Below are 16,421 nucleotides of genomic sequence, written 5' to 3'. Positions count from 1 at the left end.
TTGATGTCATTGAGACTGTTATAAATCCATCCTTTTTTTCGTAAAGTCGCTCAAACACCGTAAATGTAATAATTAAATATACAATCATTAAAAGCTGTACAATGGTATTAAAAGTACAGATACCCCCCATTTCTTCTCTGCTTCCATTTTTGCTCCCCAAAGGAAATTAATGTTAATGGTTTATTTGATCTTTCTAGATATTTTCAATACATATATGTGTGTATGCATGCATAATGTACATGTATAGATCCTTAAGAAAACCGATAGACTTAACAGTGTGTCTTATTTTGTAAGTTACCATGTTGACTGAATACATTTTTAGACATATTTTCATATTAGCACATACTAATATATAGGCTTTTAAAAAGTTTCTCAGTGTTCCATTAGACAGATATTCTGTAACTTGCTTTATTATTCCCTTTGATGGTTTTATCTTTTTTGTTGTCATTACAATCAATACTAGAGTAAATCTCCTTGTGCCTAACTCCCTGTCCTTTCATAAGGATAGTTGTAAGAAAAATTGTTGGTTAATAAGTTTATTCTTTTATAATTTTCCTAAATTTTGTCAAATTGCTCTTCAGAAAGGTGCCAGTAAATTTACAGTTGCACCTTCAATATGTGAGAATGCTTGTTTATTCACATGCTTATCAGCATAGGCTATAATCAAACTATCAGTATTTCATCTTGTCCAGTATAATAGGCAAAAGTGACATCTCATTGTTTTAATTTTGCAGTTCTTTAGAGTGAATCCAAAGGCATTTTTATATGTTTATGGGCCATTTGAAGCCACACTGCCTGGATTGGTATCTTGGCTCCATAGTTTAGTAACTGTGTGAACTTGAGCAAATTATGTAACCTCTCTGTGCCTCATGGGTCACTTATGATGATTGTATGAGTTAATATTTATAAAGTACTTAAATCCATGCTTGGCAGATAGTATATAAGTATTTGACAAAAATAAAATTTACATTTCTTTCTTTGTCCTGCCTGTTCATTTACCTAATTTTCTGTTGGTTTCAGTAGGTGTTTTAATATTTTGTTAAGTGGTTAACCATTGATTGTTTACTAGCTAGAGTTCTAAGCAAGTGAAACATGTCATGTTTAGTTTTGAATTATAAAACCTAAGAAGATTCATCTAACTCAGACTTCATTTTTTATAGGATTAAGGGAAGGATTTTGTTTTAATTCTGTAAGTTCAGTGTTGAAAAGTGACTGAGGTTATAAGTCATTATTTCAGGGAGGTCGGCTTTCTTTCCCTGCTTTGTGTGAGAGTTTTGATGCTGCTAATCTGATTAGACCTCCTTACATCCTTAGCTCTAAGATTCTGAAGATTAAGAGATTCTGGGGTTTTCCCCCTCTATCCATTAAATTGTTACCATGGTTATTGGGCTCCCCAAACAGTACCTCAAATTCCTTCTGATTTATGGAAGCGGCATCTTAAAGATGAATAAGCACTCTGCTGGTTTGGCTTCAGGAAACTTAGGTAAGAGTTCCAGTTTGAATGTACCTACTAGTTCTCTTTGAAAAAGTTGTTTCATTTTTCTGAACCTCAGTTTTCTTGCCTATAAAATGAAGGTAACAGGGACTTCCCTGGTGGCGCAGTGGTTAAGAATCCACTTGTCAATGCAGGGAACACAGGTTTGAACCCTGGTCCAGGAAGATCCCACATGCCGTGGAGCAACTAAGCCCATGCGCCACAACTACTGAGCCTGCCCTCTAGAGCCCATGAGCCGCAGCTACTGAGCCCGTGTGCCTAGAGCCTGTGCTCCACAACAAGAGAAGCCACTGCAATGAGAAGCCTGCGCACTGCAACGAAAAGTAGCCCCTCCTCACCGCAACTAGAGAAAGCCCACGTGCAGCAACGAAGACCCAAATGCAGCCAAAATATAAATTAATTAATTTTAAAAAATGAAGGTAACAGTCTCTATCTGTGTCAGAGTAATTACGAGGGTCAAATGAAAGGAAGATTTGTTTTTTTAAAACTTCAGCCGTGATAATGTTGATGAAGGGAATTTGTTTTGTTTTACGTTCACGTAGTATCTGTTTTGGGGAAATAAAATATACAGATACTTATATTTACATGGAGAATTTTTGATACTCGAATGTTGTGAGGGGCAGGTGAGATATTCTTCAAGGTATTGAAGAAGCTAGGAAGTGAACTGCAGTTCATCAGGAAGTGAATCCCCTGGGGTAAAATGTGGCAGTACTAATAAAAGTTGCTCTTTGAGTGTTTACTGTGTATCAGATAGTGTGCTACATGCTTATAAACAGTAGCTTATTAGTGGAGGTTAAGGAACTAGCTTAAGACTGCACAGCTGCTAAGTGGCAGAGCCATGATTTGAATCCAGTTTGTCTTTCTGTCTTCAAAACCTTATGATCAGGACAGTATAGCAGCCAGGTTGCATGGGTTCAATTCCCAGGTCAAGTTGATTAACCTCATTGTTTCCATTTTTACATCTGTAAAATGGGGATGATGACAGCATCTCCCTCTGAGGGTTGTTGGTTGTCCTGAGGATTCAGTGAGTTAAAGTGCTTGGAACAGTGCCTGGACCATTGTAAGCATTTCATAAATGTTTGCTCTTATTATAATTGATGGTAATTTCTATACCCTTCTGGCTTCTTTGTTTCTGCCCCTTGACCCTCTCCTTTTGGCTTTAGGCCAAAATGGCGGCATCTCAGATATTTTGGTCTCCTTGGTTCCCTTGTCTGTGTGGCATACACGGCCCTGGCCATCCATCTGGTGCAGGAGGAGAGAGTGGTAGGCCTGCCCCTAGTGGAGTGCTGTGGGGCAGTTGCTGCAACCGTCTGGGGTGGCACGTGTTTGCTGGGAGGGAGGAGGGGGAGGAATGTGAGGCCAGACTGCAAGGATCCACCACCAGCATTCTGCGAAGAGAAGCTGTGTGCACTCAAAGGGGGTGTACCTGTGAGACTCAGTATTCACCTCGGCTTTACAAGAGCAGGCTCTAGTGCAGCGATTACTAAACCTGGCTTGTTCATCCAAGGCACTTGTGACTCAAATTCCTTACCAGACCTACTGCATTACTCACCGTGGTGGGACTCAGGCTTCTGTAATTTTTTTTTTTTTTTTAATGGTTTTTGAGTGGTTAGCCAGGTTCGGGAGCCGCTGGCATGCCATTTGTTCCTGTGTCTGTGCAGGACCAGCTCCAGCCAACCTTGGCAGGGGTATGTGTATATGACTTGGAAAACTCTTAGGAAAAGGAACTCCCCCACTATCTAGTAGACTCTGTTCTTGGCAGCCCTATAAAGATGAATTTGAAATACAGGTATACGAGCAGATGAGTGAAAGCATTCTATTACAGAAATAACAAGGGGCAGGATTTGATCAAAGTAATTTGTCAGTATATTTTATTTGGTTCTTGTGTTTATGCAGATTCCTCATCAACACTTGCTTATTCTCACACTTGCAAGTTAGATACACAAAAACAAATAGCCATTGAATATAATTTTGATGTTTAATTGTTTTTTAATTGAAGTATAGTTGATTTACAATGTAATTGCTGTACAGCAAAGTGACTCGGTTGTACATATATGTATATTTTTTAAGATTTATCATTTATTTATTTTTGGCTGTGTCAGGTCTTAGTTGAGGCATGTGGGATCTTTGTTGAGGCATGCAGGATCTTTCATTGCTGTGTGCGGGCTTCTCTCCTTTAGTTATGGCGTGTGGGTTTTCTCTTCTCTAGTTGTGGTGCATGGGCTCTCTAGTTGTGGCGCACAGGCTCCAGGGCGTGTGGGCTCTGTAGTTTGCAGTACGTGGGCTCTAGTTGAGGCACACGAGCTCAATAGTTGTGGTGTGCGGGTTTAGTTGCTCTGCGGCATGTGGGATCTTAGTTCTCTGACCAGGGATCGAACCCACGTCCCCTGCACTGTAAGGTGGATTTTTTACCACTGGACCACCAGGGAAAGTCCCTATACATTCATTTTTATATTCTTTTCCATTATGGTTTATCCCAGGACAGATACATATATGTTATTTATTTGTTTGTTTATCTAGTCATTTATTTACAGTGTTGTTAATTTTTCATGCAGCCTTATAGAAATTGTTAGAGGGCTGTTTTCCCAGTGATACTCAGAATGAATTAAGTAATGCACATTCCATTTTATATTTGAGAAATCATGAGTAGAGTGGAATGTTAATATGGTTAGCTGGAGTGAGACAATATTGACATTGTTGCTAAGATATTTTACCAGACATGTCATTGAGGCTGCTGCTTCAGAAACTGAGCAATGCTGTTTTCTTTTTTTTTCCTCCCTCCCTCCCTTCTTTCTTTCTTTCTTTTTATTTTATTTATTTAACTATTTATTTATTTTTGGCTGTATTGGGTCCTCGTTGTGCGCGAGCTTTCTCTAGTTGCGGTGAGTGGGGGCTACTCTTCTTTGTGGTGCGCGGGCTTCTCATTGCAGTGGCTTCTCTTGTTGCGGAGCACGGGCTCTAGGAGCGTGGGCTTCAGTAGTTGTGGCACGTGGGCTCAGTAGTTGTGGCTCATGGGCTTAGTTGCTCCGCGGCATGTGGGATCTTCCCAGAGCAGGGCTCGAACCCGTGTCCCCTGCATTGGCAGGCGGATTCTTAACCACTGCGCCACCAGGGAAGCCCCCTTCCTTCTTTCTTTTGTGATGGTGGTGATGGTGGTGGTAATGATGGAGCAGGAATATAACAAATAAAACGACAGAGTCGAAGAGTGAAAAGTCATCTCGTGCTCTCCCCTACTCCCTGCCCCCCAGTACAGGTCTGAAAGGGATCTTGATAAAAAGCCACATGTACACAATTGATTTATTCTGCTGCTTTCTAGAATGTATACTGAGTTGGTTGTATTGTATTTTTAATCTGTTTGTGGGGGAGAAACTTTAAATGCTGCTTAGAAACTTTGAGGCATTTCCCCCAAAATGTTTATAGGTCCCATTTTCCTTGTAAGGAGTTGAAGCGGGATAAATGGCACTGCTCCGTGTACTCTCCCTTTCTCTTGTAATGAGGCCTGTTGGCAGACAGTGTTGCTGATGGGACTGCCAGAGTTTGGATTTGAGTAGTTAGGGGTGGTGTGCTGGTTATGGTATTGTTCTAGAAGTCTTTTTCCCTCCACTTATTTTTCCACCCCCAGAATGTCAGCATGTCCAGTATGACAGAATGTTCCTGATGATTATTATTCAGAGAAACATGACTTGCTAAATTATCTGTAGATGATAGTCAGAATTCCTTAAGCACCAGCAGCACTCCATGTTCGTTATGCACCTTGGTCAGGGGACCCACATGGTGTGGGAAGGCAGACCAGGGTAATGCCGTGGTTGGGAATTCTGACTGTGGTCTCAAGTCTGCCTGGGTTCAAATCTGGATCTACCGCTTACAGGCAGCTTACTTAGCTTCCCTTAGCCTTAGTTTCCTCATCTGTAACTAGGGGGCAGTGACAGCATTTACTTGCAATGGAATAGGTTGAAAAAATTAGCTAATGGATATAAAGTGCTTAGCAGGGGGTCTGTTACACCAAGTAAGGTCTTAATAATAGCTTAATCACCCTCGTTATTAGGGCAGATATATTCAGTGAGCATACACATATCATTAAAACAGAAAACTCATAATAAATCCTGAGGTGTTACCTGGGTACTTACTTAATGTGAAGCTCGAGGGTAAGCGAGCTCTTCATAGTTATGGTGGCGCTAGATGTGTAATTGAGGGTGGAGGATGCCTTTAGGAGTTGAATATCCAGTGTGTCATTACAGTCCCCGGGGCTGCCTTACGGCACAGTTCTGGGGCACTGTCACATAGATGTGCGATGTGGGGACGGTGGTCCTTCCCTCATCATTTGTCAGTCACACCCACCCCCTCCCAAGGAAGTTCTGTGTAAAAAGTGGAGTTTTCTATGTTGTTATAAATAAGAGGGTATATTCAGGTTGCCGGTTTTTAGTTTAATGCCAAGAGAAGGATTAATTTTTTGGAGATTGGAAGTTAAAAGAGAAAAGTGTAGACAGAGCTAGGGCAGTGAGGTTCCTTTTGACTACTTTGAAGTATACAATTGAACCTTGAACAACATGGCAGGGAGGTGTGGTGACCCTCCCCGCAGTTGAACATCTGCATATAACTTATAGTCAGCCCTCTGTATACATGGTTCCTCCATCTCTGCAGTTCCACATCCGTGCATTCAACCAACCACAGGTTGTGTAGTACGGTAGTTTTTACTATTAAAAAAAAAATCTGTGTATAAGTGAACCCACGCAGTTGCAACCCATGTCGTTCAGGGGTCAACTGTACAGGGTAGGGAACTGGATCTTGGACCACACAGTGGGTGTCACAGGAAGCCGGTCCATAGCTTCACTGTGGGAATAATCAACAAGGAAGAACATCCCCGATCAGTAAGACCTGGGAGATAGATGACTGTGGACAGTTTGGGCTAGATGGATGAGGGCAAATCAGCCAGGTGGATTAAGTAAAACCAGTGGGCATAGTTAGAAGAGCCTGGATAAAGGAAAAGTGAGCCCTCCTTCCTGAAGAAAGGAACTCATGAGAGCAGGAACTTGACAGGTATCCAGTGGAGGGGCTTGCTGGGAAACCTCTGGAAGTAAAAGGAGATAGATACAAATTTATGTGTCACATAAATGTTTAATGGAAAAGTGTGTTTTGTCTTATAAAACATTCTCGTTATGAAAATGTCAGAACATACGTCAACCTTAAAATGTAAAAGGAAGGGAAAAATCCATTGATAGTTCCCACTCTCTTAGGAATAACCATATCAACGTTTTATTGAATTTCCTTCTAGTTTTTGGTGGTGCATATTATTTTCCCATTGTCATCATATGGCATACACAAAATTGTGCACATTAGGGCTTCCCTGGTGGCGCAGTGGTTAGGAATCCGCCTGCCAATGCAGCGGACACGGGTTTGAGCTCTGGTCTGCGAAGATCCCACATGCCGCAGAGCAACTAAGCCCGTGTGCCACAACTGCTGAGCCTGCACTCTGGAGCCCGTGAGCCACAACAACTGAGCCCACGTGCTGCAACTACTGAAGCCCGAGCGCCTAGAGCCCGTGGTCTGCAACAAGAGAAACCACCGCAATGAGAAGCCCGCACACCGCAACAAAGAGCAGCCCCCGCTGGCTGCAACTAGAGAAAGCCCACGTTCAGCAACAAAGACCCAACACAGCAAAAAACAAATAAATTTATAAAAAAAAAATTCTACACCATGGGGTGAAGGATATGGTTTGAAAAACTCATTTCCTGAGTGAGAAGGGAGTGGAAGCAGAAGAGGGACAGTTGAGTGAAGTGTTGAAGGCTGGGCATGAGTTATAGTTTATTGCTTTTTTCCCCCCACTCATAATGTCCCCACTGTTGAGTAGTTAATTTTGATTCTTAAGTAACTTTTTCCTCAAAAAGGATAAATGGGCTTGGCTTTTTCTGAGCCTTTGAGTACCTGAGAATGTTTTTTGTTGGTATTGCACTTGATAGAAAACTTGGTTTGGCTTTATGAGGTTTGGTCATGCTCTTTGCTCCGTCAGGTTTCAAAGATACTGCTTTTTGGCTTTCGGCTCTTGATGTTGGAGAAGAGAAGTGTTGTCAGTGGAATTGTGTCCCTCCAAAAAGAAAAAGTTGAAGTCCTAACCCTTGATACCTGTGAAAGTGACCTTATTTGGAAGTAGGGTCTTTGTAGACATAATCAAATGAAAATAAGGTCATAATAGATTAGGGTGCGCTCTGCTCTAGGGACTGGTGTCCTTAGAAGAGACCCAGACACAGGGAAGTATGACGTGATTATGGAGGTAGAGCTTGGAGTGATGTGTCTACAAGTCAAGGAACGTTGAGGATTGTAGGCAACACCAGGAACTAAGAGAAAGGCATGGACCATATTCTCCCCTAGAGTTTTCAAAGAGAGCATGACCCACCTGACACATGGATTTTGGACTTACAGCCTCCAGAAATGTGAGAATAAGTTTCTGTTGTTTAAATAACCCAGTTTGTGGTATTGTTACAGCAGCCCTAAGAACTAATGGAAGAAGTCTGAGGGCAGTTGGGTTCTAGGTTCTGGTTCCTTTGAAAGTCTCTGCAGTTTTGTTTCCCCTTAATTATTTTTATAAAACTATATACTTACCTGGATGCTTGTGATACTTTTTTTTTTTAAACTATCAACTTAAAGTTTTGCCAGGATATGTCTAGGTATGGGTCTCCCTCTAGGGAAACAGCCTAGAGCACTGTGAGTCCTTTTCTTTTTTTTTTTTTTGCCATTGGCCTTAGCAATATATTTTTTTGAAATATAGTTGATTTACAGTGTTGTGCTAATTTCTGCTGTATAGCAAAGTGACTCATTTATACACATATATACATTATTTATTTATTTATTTTTTGCGGTACGCGGGCCTCTCACTGTTGTGGCCTCTCCCATTGCGGAGCACAGGCTCCGGACGCGCAGGCTCAGTGGCCATGGCTCACGGGCCCAGCTGCTCCGTGGCATGTGGGATCTTCCCGGACCGGGGCACGAACCTGCGTCCCGTGCGTCGGCAGGCGGACTCTCAACCACTGCGCCACCAGGGAAGCCCTATACATTCTTTTTTATATTCTTTTCCATTATGGTTTATCCCAGGAGATGGGATATAGTTCCCTGCGCTGTACAGTAGGACCCTGTTGTTTATCCATCCTAAATGTAATAGTTTTCATCTACTAACCCCAAACTCCCAGTCCATCCCTCTCCCTCCCTCCACCCCCTTGGCAACCACAAGTCTGTTCTCTATGTCTGTGAGTCTGGTTCTGTTTTGTAGATATGTTCCTTTGTGCCATATTTTAGATTCCACATATAAGTCATATCATATGGTATTTGTCTTTCTCTTTCTGACTTCACTTAGTATGATCATTTCTAGTTGCATCCATGTTGCTGCAAATGGCATTATTTCTTTTTTATGGCTGAGTGGTATTCCATTGTATGTATTCTTTATCCATTCATCTGTCGACGGGTATTTAGGTTGTTTCCATGTCTTGGCTATTGTGAATAGTGCTGCTGTGAGCATTGGGGTGCGTGTATCTTTTTGAATTATGGTTTTCTCTGGGTATGTGCCCAGGAGTGGGATTGCTGGATCATATGGTAGTTCTATTTTTCGTTTTCTGAGGAACCTCCATAGTGTTTTCCATAGTGGCTGCACCAACTTGCATTCCCATCAGCAGTGTAGGGGAGTTCTCTTTTCTCCACACCCTCTTTAGCATTTGTTATTTGTAGACTTTAATGATGGCCATTCTGAGGCGGGTCCTTTTTAAATTTGCAAACCTCAATTCAGAAAAGATTGTTTTTTTTCTTTGAGTTTTAAAAATTATTTTGTGCCTGTTTCTCCTCAGAAATACCTTTGTTTTCCATATCTGTAATCTTTTCTTGCTTCATGAAAATGTTCGCCCCTTCCCCCTACATCCTGGGGACACCTCCTCAAGCTTGTTCTTTATCACTGAGTGGACTTTCTGTAGTGTTAGTTCTACTCTTTATGCCTGAAATGTGGATAATAATCGGCTATTGCTTTTGAAATGTCCTTGCTTTTCTTCCTCTTTAATATTAGTCTATACTAATCAAAAAAGAAATGCCGTATGAAGGGTATAGAGGCCATGTCCCCCTATATTCTATTGAGGGTGACAAGCAGTTCACTGAATTTTTATCTCAGCCTTCTTTGTTTGAATCTTCAAAAAGATAGCCCCTTTCCTTTTGCTAATAAGCTACATTCTTCTCAGTCTCCCACCATTTATTATTTTGAGGGAGGTGTTTAGGGAGTTGGCTTTTCATGGAAAGAGAAAAGATCTCATCAGCTCTGTTTTATCTACTGGAGTCAGTTGGTTCCTGCTTGTGGCTATAGGCGGAGATACTGGAGCCAACACCCGGGCAGGGGATGAATGTCTCCCAATCCTGTGGGCTGAAGCCTGGTTGGGCCACCAGTTGTTGCAGTGAAAACAAAGGATGCTCCATTGTCATCCTTAAAATTACTAGGAATTCTTTGCTTTTCTGGCACTCCCTTATCTTTTGGAGTAGATTTTGCACTTGTGAGTTGTTGTCTTTTACTTTGTAGTTACAGGTATTTTATCAGGGTGTTGGGAGGGCTTGTTAGCCAGATACAATAGTTTAAAACAGAAACGGGAATTCGTGCTTTTACCGCCTGCACCCTGCCTCTCCCCACCACTGGCTGCTTCCCTCTTCCTCCTACCGCGGTATTCCTAGGTCCCATCCTGCCTTATTCCTTTCCCTTTTAGCCTCTCCTTATTCCCCTACCCCCCATCTAACAGGTTCCCATGCCTACCCCTCCCTCATCTTGCCCTCTCCCTGGCAGACCTGGTGTTTCCCTAGGGCCCTGGATTATCCTGGGTGAGCTGCTTCCACGAGTGCGCCCACACTCCCCCCACAGCAGCAGAGATGACCCGGACATGAAAGAACCAGGGTGCAGGGTGAGGAGAGGGGAAGGTTGTGCTGCACAGTGGGAGTGGCAATGCTTGGGGCTGCCGAGAGTCCCACCTCTTTCAGAGCACGGCCCGGGGGCTCTTCTTACTCCCCTGTCCTGTGTCCACCTCCGTCAACCAGAAACAAGCTGACCTCCGACCAGTCAGCACGCACACCGTCACTTTGAACAGTCTTTGTGGAAGGGAGCTTCATCTCACCCACTTGCCAAGTTAGGCCATAGCGTGTGGCCCAGTTAGACTTAAGATCTTCATATCCACACCTGGCTCAATCCTAGGAAACGCAGATGTAAAATATTTATAGGAAACGTATGCACATAGCAAAAAAATGTAAACCATTTAAAAGTGTATATACCTCCCATCCATGGTTCCCAGTTGGTGAGTTCCTATTCCCAGAGGCAACCACTGCTCCTGGATCCTGTGTGTTCTTCTTAGAGACCTTCCATGCATGTACGAGTGTGTGTATTTACATTATTTATGTATACATAAAAAACATACGGCGTGCGCACACGTGTATATAAACACAGGTGTGTATACATACATACACTCAAGGAATGCACGTTGTGCATAAGGGGAACCTTTACTTAATCATCTACATGATTATTCCCTCAAGTTTCTTTTCCTTTTCATCTCCCTCCCACCCCTCCCTCCCTCCCCCTTATCTTGTAATAGGAACACAAAACGTTTCAGATCTTTTTGACCACTTTCTTGTGGTCTCACAATCTTTGGCGGTTCTCGTTCCTGGCTGTACGTGAGGATCACCTAGTGAGCTTTCACTCACGACTGGTGCCCAGGCTGCACCCCAGAGCACTCATGACAGCCTTCTCGGGAAGGGCTCGGGCTCCCTTCTGTGGCAGGGCTGGGAACTCCTGCTCTGGTCCTGTGCAGCGGGCCTGGCAGATCTCAGAGTCCAAGTGTGGAGTGTTTGACAGGACCCATGGACTTGGGGAATGAGTCTATCCCAACAAGGAGATGTAGGATAATGAATTCCACACAGATTTAAGATGAACCCTGAACCCAGGTTGCTTTTGACCACAGTTGCCCCACGGCTTCCTTCATCACCTGGCCACGTAGAGTGTCAGGATTCTGTCCTGTGTGGTGGGAATGGCATTCAGCACATCCACCCCAGGCAGAGAGAGCAGGCCCGGAGGCTGCGAGAGTTAATGAGTTTACAGTATAAAGTGAAAGAAGAGGAAACTATTTAGGGTGCTTGATGACCGAACATCTATCTCGGATCTACTTTGCCTGTATGGTGACAGCATAAGGTGTGACTGAAAGAAAATTAATGAACTCTGGGCCTGGGTGCCTCCCAAATGGAGTGCTGTGGAGCTAATTAAGCAGCCAGCATGAAAAGTGAAAATAGGTGAGGGAACAGGTTTCTTCTCACAGTGGCCGGGTACTGTGTGCATGTAGACCTACCTGGACTAGTTTTGATCTTCCCTGTTAGGTATACAAAACGATATAATGTGGAAAGGCATCTTTCAGTAGCCTTTCCTTAGGGGAGCAGTGCCGAGAGACTGGACTCTGGATCGCACTGCCCGGGTTCAGACCTGACTCTGCCATTTGCCGGAGTCCTTGGGCGAGATACTTGATGCTTTCCGTGCCTCAGTTTCCTCACTGAAGGAGGGACATAATACTAGCACCTCCCTTCATGAGTTGGCTGCAATGATACAAAGTGCCTGAAACCCTGTCCCAACACATAGTATATCTAAAAAAGCATTTATTCTGTTAAAGTGCACCCTCCAGGGCTTGGGAGTGGGAGTGTTTCTGAGGTCATATACATATTCTTAAAGCTCAGAATCGCTTGCATGGCAACATGCCTTAAAGGGAAAACTTTGACAATTAGAGAGGAAATGCCAGTCTGTTTACTCATCTGTTTTGGAATAAAGTACATTTGGTTCTGTAACCCTTGAGTATTAAGAATAAAACTGTGAGGATAGTCTTTACTGAGCTCTGTTTAGAACCCACTTGGAGTTTTGAAGACAAAAGGGTAAACTTGTCCTATTGACCAGGTTTTTCTGTACTCTGGAGTTAGCTGCTTTGTTGCCTCTCAGCAGTATTGTTTGAGAATTAGTCATGACTGTGTGAATAATGTTTTGGAAAATTGCTTTCTTGGATACATTAATCTTTCTTTTTGAAAACGCACATTAACAGTCAGCTCTGGCTGGGTAGTTGGGAAGATCCTATAAGATGTAAAGCGGTTTAAAGTGCTTTCAGTTGCAGAGAGAAACTTCTGAGGATTTCAAAAATGATACTGGATCTTGCGGGAGGAAATTTTTTCCAATTTTCTAGGTTTCTGTAAATATATATGAGTTACATGGTCATAAAGCCTTATGATGGAAAATATGTTTAAGAAACATGAGAGCACTCCCAGGCAGGGACTGCACAAAAGAAGCCCTAACACATTTAATGCCCTAGTTAAATGTATTGCACAAGTCCCGTTTTCTGGAACTGGATAAACAGAACATCTTTTCTCTTTCTATTCTAAGCTTCCATCCCCCCCTCCTCCATCTAGCCACTTCAATGGCACAATAAATGGAAATCTTACTTCCTGCATCTGCGGACCTATTTACCTGAATGTCTAAGCTCACCCTTGCCTTTCTCAGATCTACTCTTTTTGAAATGCAGTTTTACTTTCATCTCCCTGGCTCCGTTGCCCTCATTTTTTTTTTTAAGCCTTCCCTAATCCTGCACTCCATGCACTTTAATCTGTAATGTTGGACATTGCCACTCTGCAGAGCCGCCTTTAAACATTCATCATCTCCCAGGTTCGCATTTTCTGCCATTGTGAGTTTAAATCCCTTTTCACAGCCTGTAATAGTGGAAAAAATTAAAAAAGAACTGTTATCACAAGCTATTTCTGCCAATTTAAAAAGCCTTATTGGATGGCTTTATCCCCTTTGATACTTCTATTATCTTTGCAAACTATGACTTGGATTTAGTTTTTGCACGTGTGAGTAAGTATATATGTATGTGTATTTACTTTTATTTATTACATATATCCATATGTGTATTTATATTTATTACAAACAGGAAGAACCTTATACCCTCATGCCCTTTCTGGTCTTTTATTTTTGAAACTCAGAGTTGGTGATTTTGAAATAAGAAAAGATATGTGTGTGTGTGTATGTTATGTATATGAATGACAGAGACTGTGTGTGACCTACAAAGCCTAAACTTTTATAGCAAAAATGTGCTGACCCCTTTATAGAATTAACTCATTCAATAACATGTCTATTTTGGGACTTCCCTGGTGGTCCAGTAGCTAAGACTCCGTGCTCCCAGTGCAGGGGGGCCTGGGTTCGATCCCGGGTCAGGGAGCTCTATCCCACATGCCGCAACTAAGAGTTCACGTGCCACAACTAAAGATCCTGTGTGCTGCAACTAAAGATCACACGCAGCAATGAAGATCCCACGTGCTGCAACTAAGACCCGGCACAGCCAAATAAATAAATCTTTTTTAAAAAAAGCATGTCTATTTTGAGTGCCTCCCCTCCTTTTTTTTTTTCAAAGTTAAGTTCTTAAATGTGTAGAGTAGTGAGTATGTTAGAGCATGAGCCAGCCACTTGGGGGGATTTTGGAAGTTCTAGCTGTGACCCTGCTCCTCACGGATAACCCCCATGCCCTGGTTTCTTGTCTGAGAACCTGTGTGATAGGACTAGGTGCTCTCTGAGAGTGAAAGCACGTTGGGGTGGATGTGAGTGTCCACGATGAATCAACGGGAAACACCTGCCAGGGGAACTGGAGGAGGTAGTTGATAATACGGTTTTCCTACCCTGGAAAGGATGCGTCGTTCTACCTGGCCTGGGCATTTCTGCTGCAGCAACAGGAAGGGGGACTGAGGTGTATTTCCCATCACTTAATTGAGGTGGGGAATAAAATAGGTCACAGTCAACAGAAAAACATGTATTCAAAGCTAAAAGAAATGCGCTGGCCATGCTGGTTGTTGCAGTGAGATGTTTTTAATTCCTCTTAAACCTCTTTAAGCATCTGTTGAGGAATGTTAAATCAACTGGAGAATTTCTGGTGTCATGTTGCCTAGAACCAACATTGTTTAGTCCTATGGATGCCCCAGGAGACTTTCACTTTCTGGCACTGGCGTCGGCATCCTTGTGGTGCTCTTGGACTGACTTTGACCTGAACCCCTTGCCTGATGCAGTTAAAGCACCAGACTCCGGAGTGCCGTCTCCAGCTTCTAAGCCGCTGGATCACCCACTTCTTTGCATCACCTGCTCGTACATAAAACTCCTTTCCCTGCTTTGTGCCTTTCTGATAAAAGGAAGTTGGATGTTAGGGATCTTTAATTGTGTCTGAAAAATAAACCAACAGAACAGCATGTTTGGGACTGATATTATGGTGAGATGTCAAAGTAAACTTGAAATAGAGATCCTTCCTCCCCAAACCCCATCTCTAAGTCCTGTTTTATTGCAGACCACATAAAATCAAAGTGCTGGAGCACAGCTGCTCCGAAAGCTGAAGGTCCTCATGGTTATGGCTTTCTTTGGAAACTCATCCCCACCAGACTTGCAGTTAATGAAAATATTTGCTTTGCTTGATATAAACAAAGTTTATGGGCAGAATTTGTAATTAGGAAACTCTTTAATTCTCTTTTATCCCTCCGTCCCCAATTTCTCTTGTGTCACTGAAGAATTCCAAGTATTTAAGAAAATAAACCCTCTCTCAGTAATGAGCTCATTGTTTTATTTCTGATGTTGTCATAAAAGATGCATTTCTCCCTCATTTTGTGTCCTCATCCAGATTAAGTGACCTGAAATCTGAGGTAGGTTTGTTCTCGGTCAGAGATACTCGTGTGTGAGTAGGAAAAGACAGCCTTGTCACAACGCCTGCTCCCATCAGGCCATCCCATAGCTATTTGGGTACCCAGGTTGGTGATTTAGGCAGTGTAAGGGCAGCCACAGGGCAGGGTAGCTTTCTTCAAACCACATGGAAAACCAGTGTCACCTCTTCAAGGCCCCCCACATTCTATGTGTGTAACTCCCTGGGGCTGTGGGCTGTAGCCTCAATGCTTTCCAAGTTCTCGTCTGTCTCCTAGGGTTTCTTGTGACACATCCAGGGATCAGATGACCAGGCACTATTCTTGTAGGTACAGCACCTGCTTGCATTCCTAGATGAGACGGCGGTGGTGGTGGGGACTGGTCATGAGAACCTGATATTGGACCAGAAAAAACAACTGTCCCTTCAACTGTCCCAAGTCTCAGCATGGTGGACCTTCAGCCCCAGTGGGAGTTGGCATTGTGGTGCACCCCCTGTTCTGCCTTAAGATCTATTTCCTCGCCAGACTGTTGAAGGGGAAGCAGCTAGGATGCTTCACGCCCTGGCTTAAGACGCCAAGGAGGAGGTTTTTGAAAGATTTCAGGCTTGTCCATGGTGGCGTTAAGAGATTAGCTCCTGGGTGCTGGGCATTGGTGGTGATGGTATCTTATAGTGCAGGCTCGGGAAGCAGGGTGGGCAAGGGTTGTAAGAGGACCAGAGTGGGAGACACTGCAGTTCACTTGGACTTAGGAAGTAAGGATCTCCATTAACTCCTTCCTTCCTGCTTCCCTCCCTCATGGGCAGAAAGTCAATTTATTTGTCTTGGGTGTTGACATAATGTCCTTGTTTTTGAAAATTCTAGTGAGAGTTTCCTGGTAATTCTCGTTGTTTCTTCAAATGTCAGTCATTTGGATATTTAGTTTCCCAAGTTTATTAAAACCCCTTCAAGCATAGCTGGCCCAGCTGAGACTGAAATTACCTTTCTGATGGTGCCAACTTATGCCTTGCGGAACCTGTGGCTTTTCTGTTCACAGCTCTGCTTGTTTTGAGTTGCCTTTGAAAGCCATGCATGAGCCTGTTTGCCTGTTTTCAATGCCCCCTGGTCTGTGGAGGGGGTAACTCTCTACTTCACCGTGCTTCCTAACATGAAAAACAAGTTCAGTGATGCCATTGGGAACTTGACAGTTGGGGTTGCATCCTTTTTGAGTATTGTACACAAAGATCTGCAA

General features: G+C 43.1%; 1 protein-coding gene across 5 annotated transcripts in view; it reads left to right on the top strand.

Moving 5' to 3' along the window:
- TANC1 (tetratricopeptide repeat, ankyrin repeat and coiled-coil containing 1) overlaps positions 1-16,421 on the top strand; it is a 230,376-nt gene that overhangs the window by 82,851 nt on the left and 131,104 nt on the right. The gene's annotated exons all lie outside the window — the stretch shown is intronic.

The sequence above is a fragment of the Neophocaena asiaeorientalis genome, unplaced genomic scaffold (genome assembly GCF_003031525.2).
Source record: "Neophocaena asiaeorientalis asiaeorientalis breed wild unplaced genomic scaffold, Neophocaena_asiaeorientalis_V1.1 scaffold72, whole genome shotgun sequence".
Classification (NCBI taxonomy): domain Eukaryota; kingdom Metazoa; phylum Chordata; class Mammalia; order Artiodactyla; family Phocoenidae; genus Neophocaena; species Neophocaena asiaeorientalis.
Note: the sequence above shows the minus strand (reverse complement) of the source record. Positions and strands in the feature narration are given on the sequence as shown.